Source organism: Equus quagga, chromosome 7, assembly GCF_021613505.1.
Source record: "Equus quagga isolate Etosha38 chromosome 7, UCLA_HA_Equagga_1.0, whole genome shotgun sequence".
In the NCBI taxonomy this organism is placed as follows: Eukaryota; Metazoa; Chordata; class Mammalia; order Perissodactyla; family Equidae; genus Equus; species Equus quagga.
Genome location: NC_060273.1, coordinates 80,208,865 through 80,222,400, shown reverse-complemented (window position 1 = coordinate 80,222,400; position 13,536 = coordinate 80,208,865). Strand labels below are relative to the sequence as shown.

General features: G+C 42.6%; 1 protein-coding gene across 8 annotated transcripts in view; it reads right to left on the bottom strand.

Moving 5' to 3' along the window:
* FAM13B (family with sequence similarity 13 member B) overlaps positions 1-8,106 on the bottom strand; it is a 96,373-nt gene extending 88,267 nt beyond the window's left edge. For 3 of the 8 annotated variants that reach the window (XM_046666049.1, XM_046666054.1, XM_046666056.1), the window contains exon 1: positions 7,819-8,106. The gene's annotated coding sequence lies outside the window, so the exon portion shown is untranslated. The remainder of the gene's footprint in view (positions 1-7,818) is intronic. The other 5 variants (XM_046666052.1, XM_046666051.1, XM_046666053.1 and 2 more) reach the window with 3 other exon arrangements.
* Positions 8,107-13,536: the final 5,430 nt, after the last annotated feature.

Here is a 13,536-nt window from a genome sequence, read left to right as displayed (position 1 = left end):
AGAGCTACTTCAATAACTGCTAAAGCCAAAAAAAAAGTCCTAGCAACAGTATACAAACAGGGAAAAACTAAGAGGGAGCTGGGTCTCAATAAAGATGGTAAATTTTGGGAACAGAGATTAAGTTTGTAGACAATTGCTGTAACTAACTCTAAGTCAATGAGCCAAAGTTTAAGGAAAATAAATTTAACCTTGCTCCATACATTCAGCTTTTCATTAGTGAGCATTAAACAATTCACCAAAGCAAAGGAAAAGGCACCTCTTCGATTCTAACTCAACAGGATGATACTACAAAAGTTGCCAATATGCTACATCACTGATTCCTTCCTGGCCTGAGAAACTGACAAGGCATTAATTTATTTGAGATCCTTAACAGTACCAAACAAACACAAAGGCTGAACAAATATCTCAACAGCACATAACTTATCTATCAAACTTATCTATCAAGTGTTCATAGATGCTACTTTGATCAGGAAAACAACAAGTCATTTAAATCTATCATTAAATTCATACTGACTTTGCCCTTAAGCAATTTATCAAAGTATAACTAAAACAAAACTTAGGACTATAAAGTTTTTAAATTAAAGAGAGCGCTAATACTCAAAAGATTAGGAACTTCTTTGCCTTAAAAACAAAATAAAAGCAAAAAAGAGTATAAAGTATTTCCTGCAACAATTATTATCACGATGCCCGAGGATCTGTTTATGTGTGTGCACTTTAACATACTACTTGAGGAAACAATCCTCCTGCATGATGATTACACAAAACTACAATGGAATCAAGCATATTTTGTAGGACTACACTTGCCAAATTGCGGTACTAGATATAGCACATATATTTCTCAGACTGCAACCCACTCAACGTAAAACACTGAACCTTCAGACAGCTCATTATTCCTCTCTTACACAAAGTACTCAGGCAAAAATTGGTTGCCCCTAGAGATAATCTATTGGTAAATAGCCTGGCTAATTTTGAGAAACTCTCAAACAGGTTTCATGGCCACATTCAATTACTTTATAACCACCAACCATGATTTCCAGCTATTCAAATCAAAGCAAAAGTAATAAGCCAGAGGGAGATAAAATCCCCTGTGACTAAGTCCTCTCATCTATTCTCCTCACTGATCTCAAACCCTGTACAAAATTCCTCAGTTGTGAGCCTCAAGTCAACTCAAATTCAAAATTTGTAAATGGTGATGCCAGAATGTGCCACTAGATGGAATCACAAATCTTTCTACTGAAAGCAATTTAGGTCTTAAGAAACCAGAACATTAAAATGAGCACTATTAGAAGGGCAAAAGACTTACTTTTGCATTCACTTGGAAACCAGCCACAACTGTGATTCAAAGAGCCACGGAGACCATGAGGTTTCTGGAGTTAGTCTCCAAGATTAGATGAAGAAACTTCCCCCGAGGATGACCTCTTAGAGCTATACACGGTTCACACACCAGTGCACGAAATACAGGAAAGAGTAGTAGAGGGATGTTTAATCCTCCTTATGAAAGTAGGAGCAAAGGAGATACTTTAAATGCCTGTTCCCTGATTAAAGGGTAAGTCTGTAATGTGCTAGAGCAAGATGGCTCCCAACAGGTTCCCTTCGCCCATATGTCACTGGTCCACTAATGTCATGGTCCACTAATTTAGCGTGATTTTCTGTTAAGTGAAAGCAATTATCTGCTAAATTAGCTCTTTCCACTAAGTATCAACACAATGATTGACTCATTTTAAACCAAAAAAAAAAAGCATTACAATTTAGAAGGTGACACAAAATATCTGAGAAAGCATACATGCATAATAGAGAAGACATATTAGGGACCTGCCCTGTGGCACAGTGGTTAAGTTCACACACACCATTTCAGTGCCCCTGGGTTTGCAGGTTCAGATCCCACCGCAGACCTAGCACAGTTCAAGCCATGCTGTGGCAGCATCCCACATAAAAAACAGAGGAAGATTGGCACAGATGTTAGTTCAGGGCCAATGTTCCTCACACACACACACAAAAAAACATATTCTAGTCAGTTACATGTGCGCACACAATCTCAATTTTGACAAATACTGACTCTTCAAGACTCCCCTATTCCAGTAACCTTTCATTTCTTCTCCACTGAAAACACACACCCAGGGCCTACCACACCTAGGGCCTACAACCTTAAGTAAGGTCTTAAAAAGACTAGATTATCATTTCTTACTGCTCATTAATCCAAAACTACAACACACTTCATTTTTTCAGGTAAGGGGTATTGAGGGTAATTCCACAACTTGTTCTAGCCAAATGGGTCCCTTGAGATCAGAATATTTCTCTTTTGCACTCACTTGTGTAAAAACTGCTCTGGGGGAAAAAAAAAAGGAAGCTGGCACATGAACAAAAAAGCACTGATTATACTTATTTTTGTATTTGTCTTCCCCACTAGATTGTGAACTTCAAGAGCAAAAAATATGACTTTGTCTTTGTTTCCCCGTTTGTGAACACTAAACAATGGCAGATCCCCAATATGTGAACTGATGCTATCATTTCTGGTGTACTTTCCAGTTCACTATTGAACTGAATCCTCACAACCAGCCCTGTGAGATAAGCAGGGCAGATTATCATTCCCTTTCTCAGAAGAGGAACAAAAACAAATCTCAAAGACAGCTGAAGAAACTAGTGACTAGAACTCTGTCAGCTGTCTTTTTAGGTGGATGCTCTTTCAGGCAACAACGACTACAGTCATCACTGAAAATTTTGTTTAAAATTTCACTGAAATGTATGAAGCCACACACAAGGCAATTCATAAAACACAAATATTTTGTACTTGTTAGTCAAAAATCATTATTCAAACATTAGAATACTATTAGAAAAAATATATCTTTTGAAATTATTATTTTCAAAAGTGATTCTACAATAACCATAATATGGTCTGCTTTTCCTATAAAAATTCTCTCATCTTATCTAATCCTTTGCCTTTCCAAATTTTTAATCCACTGTGACTGGTGTTTGTTCCAATTATGACCACAAAGCACCTTCCCATGGCCTCCTCCCAAAAATATTAAGCACCTACAATGTCAATCAATGAGTGGTTTTCAGCTTTATTTTCACTTTTTCTTTTCAATTGTATGGAAGAGTAGCTTGATATACAAAAGCAAAAATAAATATTTTAATAAGTAAACAACTCAACTTTTCTATTTTTCTATTCCTGAAAAGGACAATAATAGAAACATGTCAGACATCTCTCCGAAAACTGTTTAAAACCAGAAAGATAGGAATTATTATACATCATGTACACAAGAAAAAGTACATATATACTAGAGCTAGGTAATAACCTGACAGAAAAGATTTGGGGTACTTCCTTCTCTAGTAGAAATCCAGTAAATTTCATTAAATCATCTTGTCAACCCACTGCATTTTCCTCAACCTAACATCTTTTTTTTTTTGAGGAAGATTAGCCCTGAGCTAACATCTGCTGCCAATCCTCCTCTTTTTGCTGAGGAAGACTGGCCCTGAGCTAACATCCATGCCCATCTTCCTCTACTTTAAATGTGGGATGCCTACCACAGCATGGCTTGAGAAGCAGTGCCATGTCCGCACCCGGGATCCGAACTAGTGAACCCCGGGCCGCCAAAGCAGAACGTGCGCACTTAACCACTGCACCACCAGGCTGGTCCCAACAACCTAAGACTTTTGTACATGCTGGTTCATCTACCTAAAACACTCTCTCCCACTTCCTCCTACTCATCTTCAGCTCTCACTCAAGTCCCATTCTTGGAGGGGCTTTCTCCAACCCACTCAATCTAATGATGTCCCCTGTTAATTTCACTCAAGGTGTATCATTCCTTGGCTCCAAAACATTCATCACAAGTTTTATTATATATTCCTTTCTGTGTTGTTTAATTTCTGTTTCTCCCCAAAGAGTATAGGCTCCTTGAAGTCCACTGGTGGGTTGCTTTAAAAAAAAAAATAGCTTTATTAAAGTACAATTTACATACCATAAAATTCACTCATTTCAAGTGTACAATTCAATGATATCTAGTAAATTTACAGTTGTGCAACCATCACCAAGTGACTGCTTGGGTTTTGCTCCTCAATGTATCTCTGGCATTTAGAAGGAGATAAATAAGTATCTGGTGAATGAATTAATCAATCAGATAATGAGTTACTGCTGTAATCTCATTATTACTAATATCTATTTAATGTTCCTCCTGATTATGCGGTTGGTGCACTAAAACTGCCTTTATTACATTCCATTCCAAATATTCTTCATTAATTCCATTTCCAATCAAAATCTGTTCTTCTATGAGGCCCCAAAGTGAACCTACTTATTTATCAGCCTACTGCCTCACCTAGGGAACGCTGACTCACGTCAAGTTTATGTGTACATACTACACTTCCTTTTTCTCCAAGTAAATCCCTCCTCTGCTCCTAGCCATGTTAACAAAACACTTTATAAACAAAGAAAAGTGCAGGAGCAGTAATCTTACTCATTGGTGAGGACAGGGTCTTCATTTAATGGGTACACCTTTGTAATACTGAAGTGATGGAAAGAAGTTCTTGGTACTGATATATATCTAATTGAGATCTAAATACAGTGTGACTTAATAATTGGAAAACTTTTTCAGATATAAAATCAGTCTCTTTGCTGTTTATCCATCTGTAAAAAAGAAATGTTCTGTTTTTAAAGTTTCAATATTTTATCCATTTTAATAACCTAAGGTTTTCAGGTAAAAGATTTAACTCAAATACAAAATAACTTTAAAAAGTTACTTTTGGGCGGCTGGCCCCATGGCCGAGTGGTTAAGCTTGCGCACTCTGCTTCAATGGCCCAGGGTTTTGCCAGTTCGAATCCTGGGCATGGACATGGCACCACTGATCAAGTCATGCTGAGGCGGCATTCCACATGCCACATCTAGAAGGACCCACAACTAAAAATACACAGCTATGTACCAGGGGGGGTTGGGAGAAAAAGGAAAAATAAAACCTTTAAAAAGAAAAGTTACTTTTGGCACAGCCCAGCAGCATAGTGGTTAGGCTCACCGGCTCTGCTGTGGCTGCCTGGGGTTCGCAGGTTCCGATCCCCAGCCCAGACCTATGCACCGCTCATCAAGCCATGCTGTGATGGCATCCCACATGCAAAACAGAGGAAGACTGGCACAGATGGTAGCTCAGGGACAATCTTCCTCACCAAAAAAAAGTTACTTTTAAATAATCTTTTTAAAAAAGTAACTCCAACAACAAAGAAACAAAAACTAATTCAAAAAAAAGCAAAGGGCTTGAATACACATTTCTCCAAAGATGATATACAAATGAAAAGATATTCAACATCACTATCTCTTAGGGACAAGCAAATCAAAACCACAATGAAACACCAGTTCACGCCCAAGAGGATGGCTATTATCAAACAAATCAACCAACCAACAAACAAAAAGGGAAAGTAACAACTGTTGGAGAGGATGTGGAGAAACTGGAATTCCTGTGCATTGCTAATGGAAATGTAAAACGGTGCAGCTGCCCTGGAAAACAGTTTGGATGTTCCTCAAAAAGTTAAACATAGAATTACAATATGATCCTGCAATTCCACCACTATGTATATAACCAACAGAACTGAAAGCAGGAACTCAAACAGATACTTGTACATCAATGTTCACAGCAGCATTATTCACAAAAGTCAAAAGATGAAAACAATCCAAATATCCATCAACAGATGAACGGATAAAGAAAATGCCGTATATACACACAAAATGGAATGTATTATTCAGCCTTAAAAAAGGAAGGAAATTCTGATACACGCTACAACATGGATGAACCCTGAAAACACGCTAAATGAAATAAGCTAGACACAAAAGGACAAATGCTGTATGATTCTACCTATGTGAAGTAGCTAGAATAGGCAAATTACAGAGACAGAAAGTAGAACAGAGGTTACCAGGAGCTGGGAAGGAAGAGGGAATGCGGAATTATTATGTTTGGGATGATGAAAAAGTTCTGGAAATGGATAGTGGTAATGGTTGCCTAACATTATTAATATACTTAATGCCACTGAATTGTACACTTAAAAATGGCTAAAACGGAAAATTTGGTTGGTATATTTACCACGATTTTTTTTCAAAGTATAGCTACAGCAATTTATACTATTATATTCTCCAATAGTATTAAAGTTAGTGTACAACAAAGAGAGAGCCATGCACAGACTGAAGTTATTAATAAATGATAAATGTAGTTATTTTATTGATGGGGAAAAACTGACAAGTCACAACGTATTTTTTTCAGCCATTTTCTCTGTCCTAAAACAATGGCATTCTAATAAAAAATAAACATTTACTACACCCAATGAAGAATTTTATGACACTGTGATGTGTCTTTCTGCATCTTCCCAAGGATTTAAGCTGTGTCACAGATCCCTAATTGGTGACACAATTAAACTGGAAAAAATACTGCCCCAATTTTTTTTTATTGAGTTAATGATAGGTTACAAACTTGTAAAATTTCACTTGTACGGTATTGATTGTCAGTCGTGTTGCAGGTGCACCACTCCACCCCCTGTGCCCACCCCCCACCCCACCTCTCCCCTGGTAGCCACCAATCTGTTCTCTCCGTCTACATTTTTAAATTCCTCATATGAGTGGAGTCATACAGAGATTGTCCTTCTCTAACTGGCTAATTTCACTTAACATAATTCCCTCAAGGTCCATCCATGTTATTGCAAATGGAATGAGCTGAGTAAATACTGCCCCAATTTTAAAAGCCGCACAGATTAAGAAAGTAAGAAGGGGCTCTGATGGCTATACAAATAACGACCAGTTTATTCAACTCCATTCAACAAGGACTTACCAAGTGCACAGTATCTGTGAGAAACCCTGGCCAACAAGTATTGCAAGGTTACAAAAAGGAAAGCTGAACACATTCTCACATTAACCCAGAAAGTCAATAATTCAAAATCATCCTTTTACGTCTGCCTTGAAAAGTCAGCGCATCACAGTTATTTAATGTTCATAGCCTGCATTTTCTGTGGTTCCTGTTGCCATTTTTACACTATCAGAAACTTGAAAGTAAGGTAAATGCCCAACTTTAGGTACTTTTTTCACTGATTAGACAGCATATTGGGGAATCGAGTGTAATTCTGCAACTGCCTTCCTAAAAGTCAGTTTGATTTTTAATTTATTACAAACAAAAGTTTACCAATTTCCTACTGGGCAGGTGTGGCAACCGATTCAATTTCCTATAACCTTATCTCGGAAACCAGTCGCCCCATTTGAAACTTAATGCTGTAACTCCTCTAGCCTGGCCTATGCACAATGCATTCTACACAAGTCCCCAGTGCACCAACAGCCCAATTTTGGCTATATTCTCTGAGAGATTTAAGGAAGTCAGCAACCACTCATCTCACGTGATCTTAAAAAGGGGCGCAGCTGAGCCCGGAATAAACCACACTTTTTTTTCTGCATCAACTTCACTGCCCAGTATGAAGGAAGTGGGCAGGGAGGTGGCGCAGGTCCAGTGTGCAGAGGAGGCTAGCAAACAAGCGTGGGTTGCTGTGCCTTCTACTTCGGGGGAGCTAGGTGAGAAGGCACACTCGCTCAAGCGCACTGCAGGGACTGAAAAATCGAAGACTGCCACACCCCCCAGGAGCCAGGGGCATAGCTTCATCTCCTCTTGCTCCACCAAAAAGGGGGCCCTTTCTACGGAATGCCTCACCCGCCGGGCACTGCCCGGATCCCCCGCACCCCGACGTGCAACGCCCTTGAGTCCGGCGCGGGTGGGACACGGCGCTGGGGGGCGGCAGAGGGGGGACGGCCGCGGCGACAGGGGACACGCGCATGCGCAGATATGGGTACCCGCCCGTTCACCTACCGTTGGAACCGCGACGCCCCGTTCCCTGGCCGCGGCCGCTTCTCCAGGACCCGCGGCGGCGGCAAGAGGGCGAGAACTGAGGCCCCGAGAGGCTCCGCGGCCGGCGAGCTTCTTCCTGCGGCGGCCGCTGGAGGGAGGCTGAAGCGACGGCTGCAGCGCGGGGCCAGCCCGGTAAGCGACCCCCGGATGCCCCCGGCGGTGGCTGCGGCGGAGACGCGGAAGAGGGGGCGGGAGCGGCGACGGTGGCACCGGCTGAGGCGCAGAACCTCCCTAACGGCGAGCGGGAGGAGAGCGGAGGGCGGAGGGCGGAGAGCGGGCGGGGGCCGGGCCGGACGTGACGTGCGTGGGAGGGGCGGGCCCGCGGGAGGGGGCGGGGCGCGCGGGCGCGGGGCAAGGGGCCCCAGACCTCCTAGCCTCTGGCCTGCAGCTTGTGGGTTTTTTGCGCTGCCGTGCTTCTCCCACGCCAAATTTGGGCCTCTGAATTGGCGTGCCGGAAGCCGGGCCGGGCCTGAGGGAGATGTCTGAGGGTCCTCAGTCTGAGGAGGTTGGACAGAAGATAGAGGAAACTGGGGAGGGGACGTAGGAGGGATAAAAAGCAAGCCGGAAGACCGAGGTCGCTCCTGGACTCTGAGGGGGCCGTGCTCCCCTGCAGAAGGCCAGAAAAACCCGGGTGCCCTTATCCGGATGAGGAGCACGGAGCCCTTAACAGAAAACCGCCCCGCAGACCGAAGCGGTGACTCACGTCCCCATTCCCAGCGATGGGCGTTAGATCGGGGGCCCTGGCCGCCCCGCACCCTTCGTCTTCAGCTAAGGACATGACCTAGGCTCCAGAGAGAACACAGATGCCTCCGTACCGAAGGCGTCTGGGAATATGAAAGTCGATAGGCTACGTGCTCACAGGGAGCTTCCGATGCTAAACCCGAGTCTCAGAGGCAGATCGGGGAGTTCCGAGGGAGGCTGTACTTGGATAGCCGCCCCCGCGCGCTCTCAGAGGTAGGAATGATCAGCCAATCTCTGCTTTAGTCTTGTAAGGGCTTTGAGATCTACCGTGGAGTGAAACGCGCTGTTCTGCCTTTGGACACCTTGACGGCGGGTAGATCCAGACCTGTACAAAGAACTCTGGGTGTCTGTAAAGATATAAACCACCACAGTTCGGTTGTCCCCTACCTACCTGTGCTGGAAGCCAGTAACCCGGAAAATATAAAACAAAAACCCTCATAGAACTTGGGACAAGATTTAAAAAAAAAAAAAGAAAAAGTCACCCTATAAGATGATCTGTAAATGTGTTAAAGAGGCCAGGGTGACTCCCAAATTTCATCAGAGAGTGAAATAAATCATCTGTAACGTAAGTGTCACATGCCCTGTTGATGATGTCATAAAAGAAGGGTGGGGTCCATAAAGAGTCTAGAACCAGCAGAATCTGAATAAGAATGTATGGTGGGCTCCCACTCTTATCCAGGAGAGAGGCTACTGAGTCTAATGACTAGGACATTATCAGGACAGTTAAAACACTCAATTCAGATCCAGTCACTCGCTCAACAAATACTTATTGAATGCTTACTCTGTTCTACATCAGCAAGTAAGATCTCTGCCATTATTGAGTTTATATCCTAGCAACCTTAAATTCTAGATATCCTTTAAGAATATGCAAAGACCCCTGTTCTGATTCCATACTCATCAAGTAGCTTTCCCATCACTCGAGGGGTCTCAATGCGCCCAGTAAGAAGTCGTTGTCCAAGGCACATGACTGGTACTAGTTGTAGTAGCTATACAGTCCTTCTCAATTAATAAATACACATCACGGTTTGTAAATCAGCTTCTGTTCATTGGGTTATAAAGTTGTTTTATCCAAATTAATTTCTCAGAGCCTGATTAAGTTTGAGTAAAGTGAAATTAACTTTCTGAATCTGCCAAACTGAGGACCAGACAGACTGGGTCCATAGAAGGCCAATCAAGATGCAGCCTATGCAGTCAGCCTTGCATCTCTCTTTAAACATCTTAAATGGAAGCTTTACCTGTGATTCCATGCTTGAAGAACAGGGGCAACATGATTGCTTCTACAGCATAATCGTAAGCTAGTTAAAGTCTTGAGAGTAAATCGTTAAAAAACCCTCCTGAACCTGCTCTGCCTATGCAACACAGGCTCTTGTTGACATAACTGGCTGTAACAGGTACATTACTCTCAGTATGAAACCCAGGACTAAGCTTCCTGAGGACAGAGACTCCCTTGCATTTATGTGCCCTACTCTGAAAGTATGGACTCTCAAAAAACAAATGAATTGATTTAACAACCATTTTCTCCTGTAAAACTTGACAGTATGTCATTGGATGATATCTTTTCCAGATCCTACTTTACAATATGTAACCAGTATGTTCAATATGCAGAATTCAGGGATGTAATTTTAAAAAACAAAAAACTTTTATTTCTATCTTTTGTCATCCCTTTAGTTCCTTGAAGTGGGAGTAGATCTGTCATATACCTGATTCAGGCAGGTTCTGTGAGTTCTCTGGTCCCCCATGGGAATTGAAAGTCCTGTGGTCATTGAGTCACAAAGAGTGAAACTTTCCCTTCTCCTCCGGCTGGGGACAGCTGGCCCACTGCTTGCCCTGGAAAGACATCATACCTGGTCTTTCTCGTTCTCTCTCAGCTTACCAACCAGAGGCAAAGGGAAGGAGAAAGGGGAAAAGAAAGGGGAGCAGGAAGGTTCTTAACTTTTACTTCCATGTGATGGTTTAACGCACTGGGCCTGGTAGATGTTTAAAGCTGCCTTTTTTTCTGATGGATGCTTTTAGGCTTACTTCAGAAACCACCACCATCCCCAGTCTCTGGTGGTTTCCCACCCATAGTTCCCTTGATCTGAGCAAAAGCACTCTATCCTGGCAGTTCTTTACTCTCTCTTTTAGCATCTAGGAATCTGGTGGCCGACCTCCAACTCCTGGTCTGTGGAAACCTGTTGGTCTCTGTAAGGGCCCTGTCAGATAGTATCTAAGATAGCTCTCACTCTGGCCCATTTGCAAGTGGTCCTGGTGCCACCCCATATTGTTGTGCAAGGTTGTGCAGTCCATACCCTAGGAGTGCCATTCACATCATCCTCCTTGTAGATTTGTTTATTTATTTTGACAGTTTTCCAGCAGGTGGCAGTAAAGTGTTTTGTCCAAACTAAGTTAGTGTGACAATTTTCCAATAGATGGAACTAAAGTGTCTGGACAAAGGAGAGCTCTTTTTTTTTTCTTTTTTTTTTTTTTTGAGGAAGATTAGCCCTGAGCTAACATCCACTGCCAATCTTCCTCTTTTTGCTGAGGAAGACTGGCCCTGAGCTAACATCTGTGTCCATCTTCCTTTACTTTATATGTGGGACACCTACCACAGCATGGCTTGCCAAGCGGTGCCATGTCCACACCCCGGATCTGAACCAGCAAACCCTGGGCCGCAGAAGCAGAACGTGCACACTTAACCGCTGCACCACCGGGCCAGCCCCAAAGAAGAGCTTTTTTCAGCACCATCAGACATTTTTTCCGATGGTGCTGTTTAGGCCAATGGCAGCTCTGTATGGTCCACACCTGGACCACACAAAGCTCTCACGTGCTTCTTGCCCAAACAAACTTGGGAGTACAGGCCAATCCCAGTGCAGCTTCAGCATTCTTCTGCTCTGCTGCCGAAACAGCTGCCAACCCTTCTCTTTTCCTTTATGTTTTCCGGGCAGGCGTCAGACACAGGTCCACTGTGCCCCTCTAAGTGCAAGAGATACATCTCAAGTACTCTGAGTAGTCCCATTGAAGGGCCCTCTCAGCGTGAGGCAGGAGGCAGGCAGGGAACTCTGGTAAGAAGCACGGCATACCAGCAACCCCTCCAAGAAACACTCCTCAATGATTCTCACTTGACCTTTTGTAACTTGTGAGCGTTTAGTTATCCACCTGATTTTGTCTAAATTATCTCATTTCTAGGGGAAGTCCATTTCAGAACTCACTTCTGTGAGGTTTTTTGGAGGGGGTAGGGGGAGTAGTTGGGTTTTTTTATAATATCTTGATGCTTCAGTTAATATCGTATTTTTCAACCAGGGATTTTTTTTTTTAATATCTTAGCAGTTAGAATTACCAAAATCTGTTGTTGTTTTTTTCTCCCCAAAGTCCCAGTACATAGTTGTATATCCTAGTTGTAGGTCATTCTAGCTCTGCTGTGTGGGTCACCGCCACAGCATGGCTTGATGAGCGGTGCGTAGGTCCACACCCAGGATCCAAACAAGTGAACCCCTGGCCACCGAAGTGGAGCGTGCGACTTAACCACTCAGCCACAGGGCCAGCCTCTAGGGGTGATTTTTATGCCATATCTGGAGACATTTTTGGTTGTCAAACTGGGGAGGTGCTGCTGGCATCCAGCGAGTGGAGGTCAAGGATGCTACTGAACATCCTACAATGCACAGGACAGCCCTCCCCGCACAAAGAGTTATCTGACTGAAAATGTAACTTCCAGTTTGACATCTTGTGACAAACAGTTTCTACTCTTGGCAGTCACTAGGAGAATACCTCAAAATTACATCACTTTTTCCTAAAATGCTTTACCTGTAGATGTAGAGGTCACATTTTAATATATAATTAATGTCAAAAACAGCATTTCAAATAGCTGTTTGGCCAGGATGAGAAGTGATTGATGTATTTCTAAGACTTCTTCTGGAGGTGAGGCCAGGAAATTATTCCTTGAGGTGAGATTTTGTAGTTATTTCTTTGCAAGATGACTTTTATAGCCCAGGGATACAAACTTTTACCCAACTTATCTGAGCAGAGGCTTTATACCTCTCAGAAGTAAGGTCATGAGTCAATTCACTGTAAAAGGAATATATATTCACTGCAACCCCAGACCATGTCCTAGATGCAAGGGAGGACATCAGCATGTCTGCCTCCCCAGTGTCACCAGTGTCAGCGGGATGTGACTTGAGGTCAGGGAGTAGCTGTCTCTGTAGTCACTTTACAACTGATACCCTTATTATTCATAGAGAATGCAAATAGACTTCTCCCCCACCACCAAGAACATAGATTAGTTTGATTAAATTCAGCTCTTCCAGATGTACAGGATGTTGAGCCTACCTCTTGTGCTACCAATAAGGAAACTTTCGTTATTCAGGTGTCCTCCTCACCCTTACTGATCTCATCTCTGACCAAGGCTATTTAATTACTAGAAAATAGATTAACTTTTGTTCAGTCAAGGCTGCTATTATCTTTTTTTAATACAATGTTCATAAGAAACTGGAGCCACAGTAGCCAGCAAGAGCCAAAAAGACATATCCCATCCCCACCAATTCTAACACTTAATAAGTAAAAAGGACAAACATTCGATACTTAATGAATGTTGCACTTGCAATAAGAAAACTTGTATTTGAGTTCTAGCCCTGTCACTTAGTAGACGTGTGACTCTGGTCAAGGTACTTAACCTAAATGCACCTTAGAGTCTCCATTGGTAACGTAAGAAAAATAATAGTAAACTGGTATGCATAAAAGTGTTTTATAAGCTGTATACTACAATTTGTTTCACTCCTCTCTCCTACAGCTTTCAGAGGCCTAAAGAAATTTCTGGAAATGTTTGGCCGCTATATCTGGGTTTTTGTTGCTAGGGATGAGGCCGCATGTGGAAACTTGTCTTGGCAGAAGTTGCTAAATACTTCCCCATTTATTTTTAAATGAAAACCAAGAACCCCCAAACTCATGGTGCTGTTTTTAAGATCT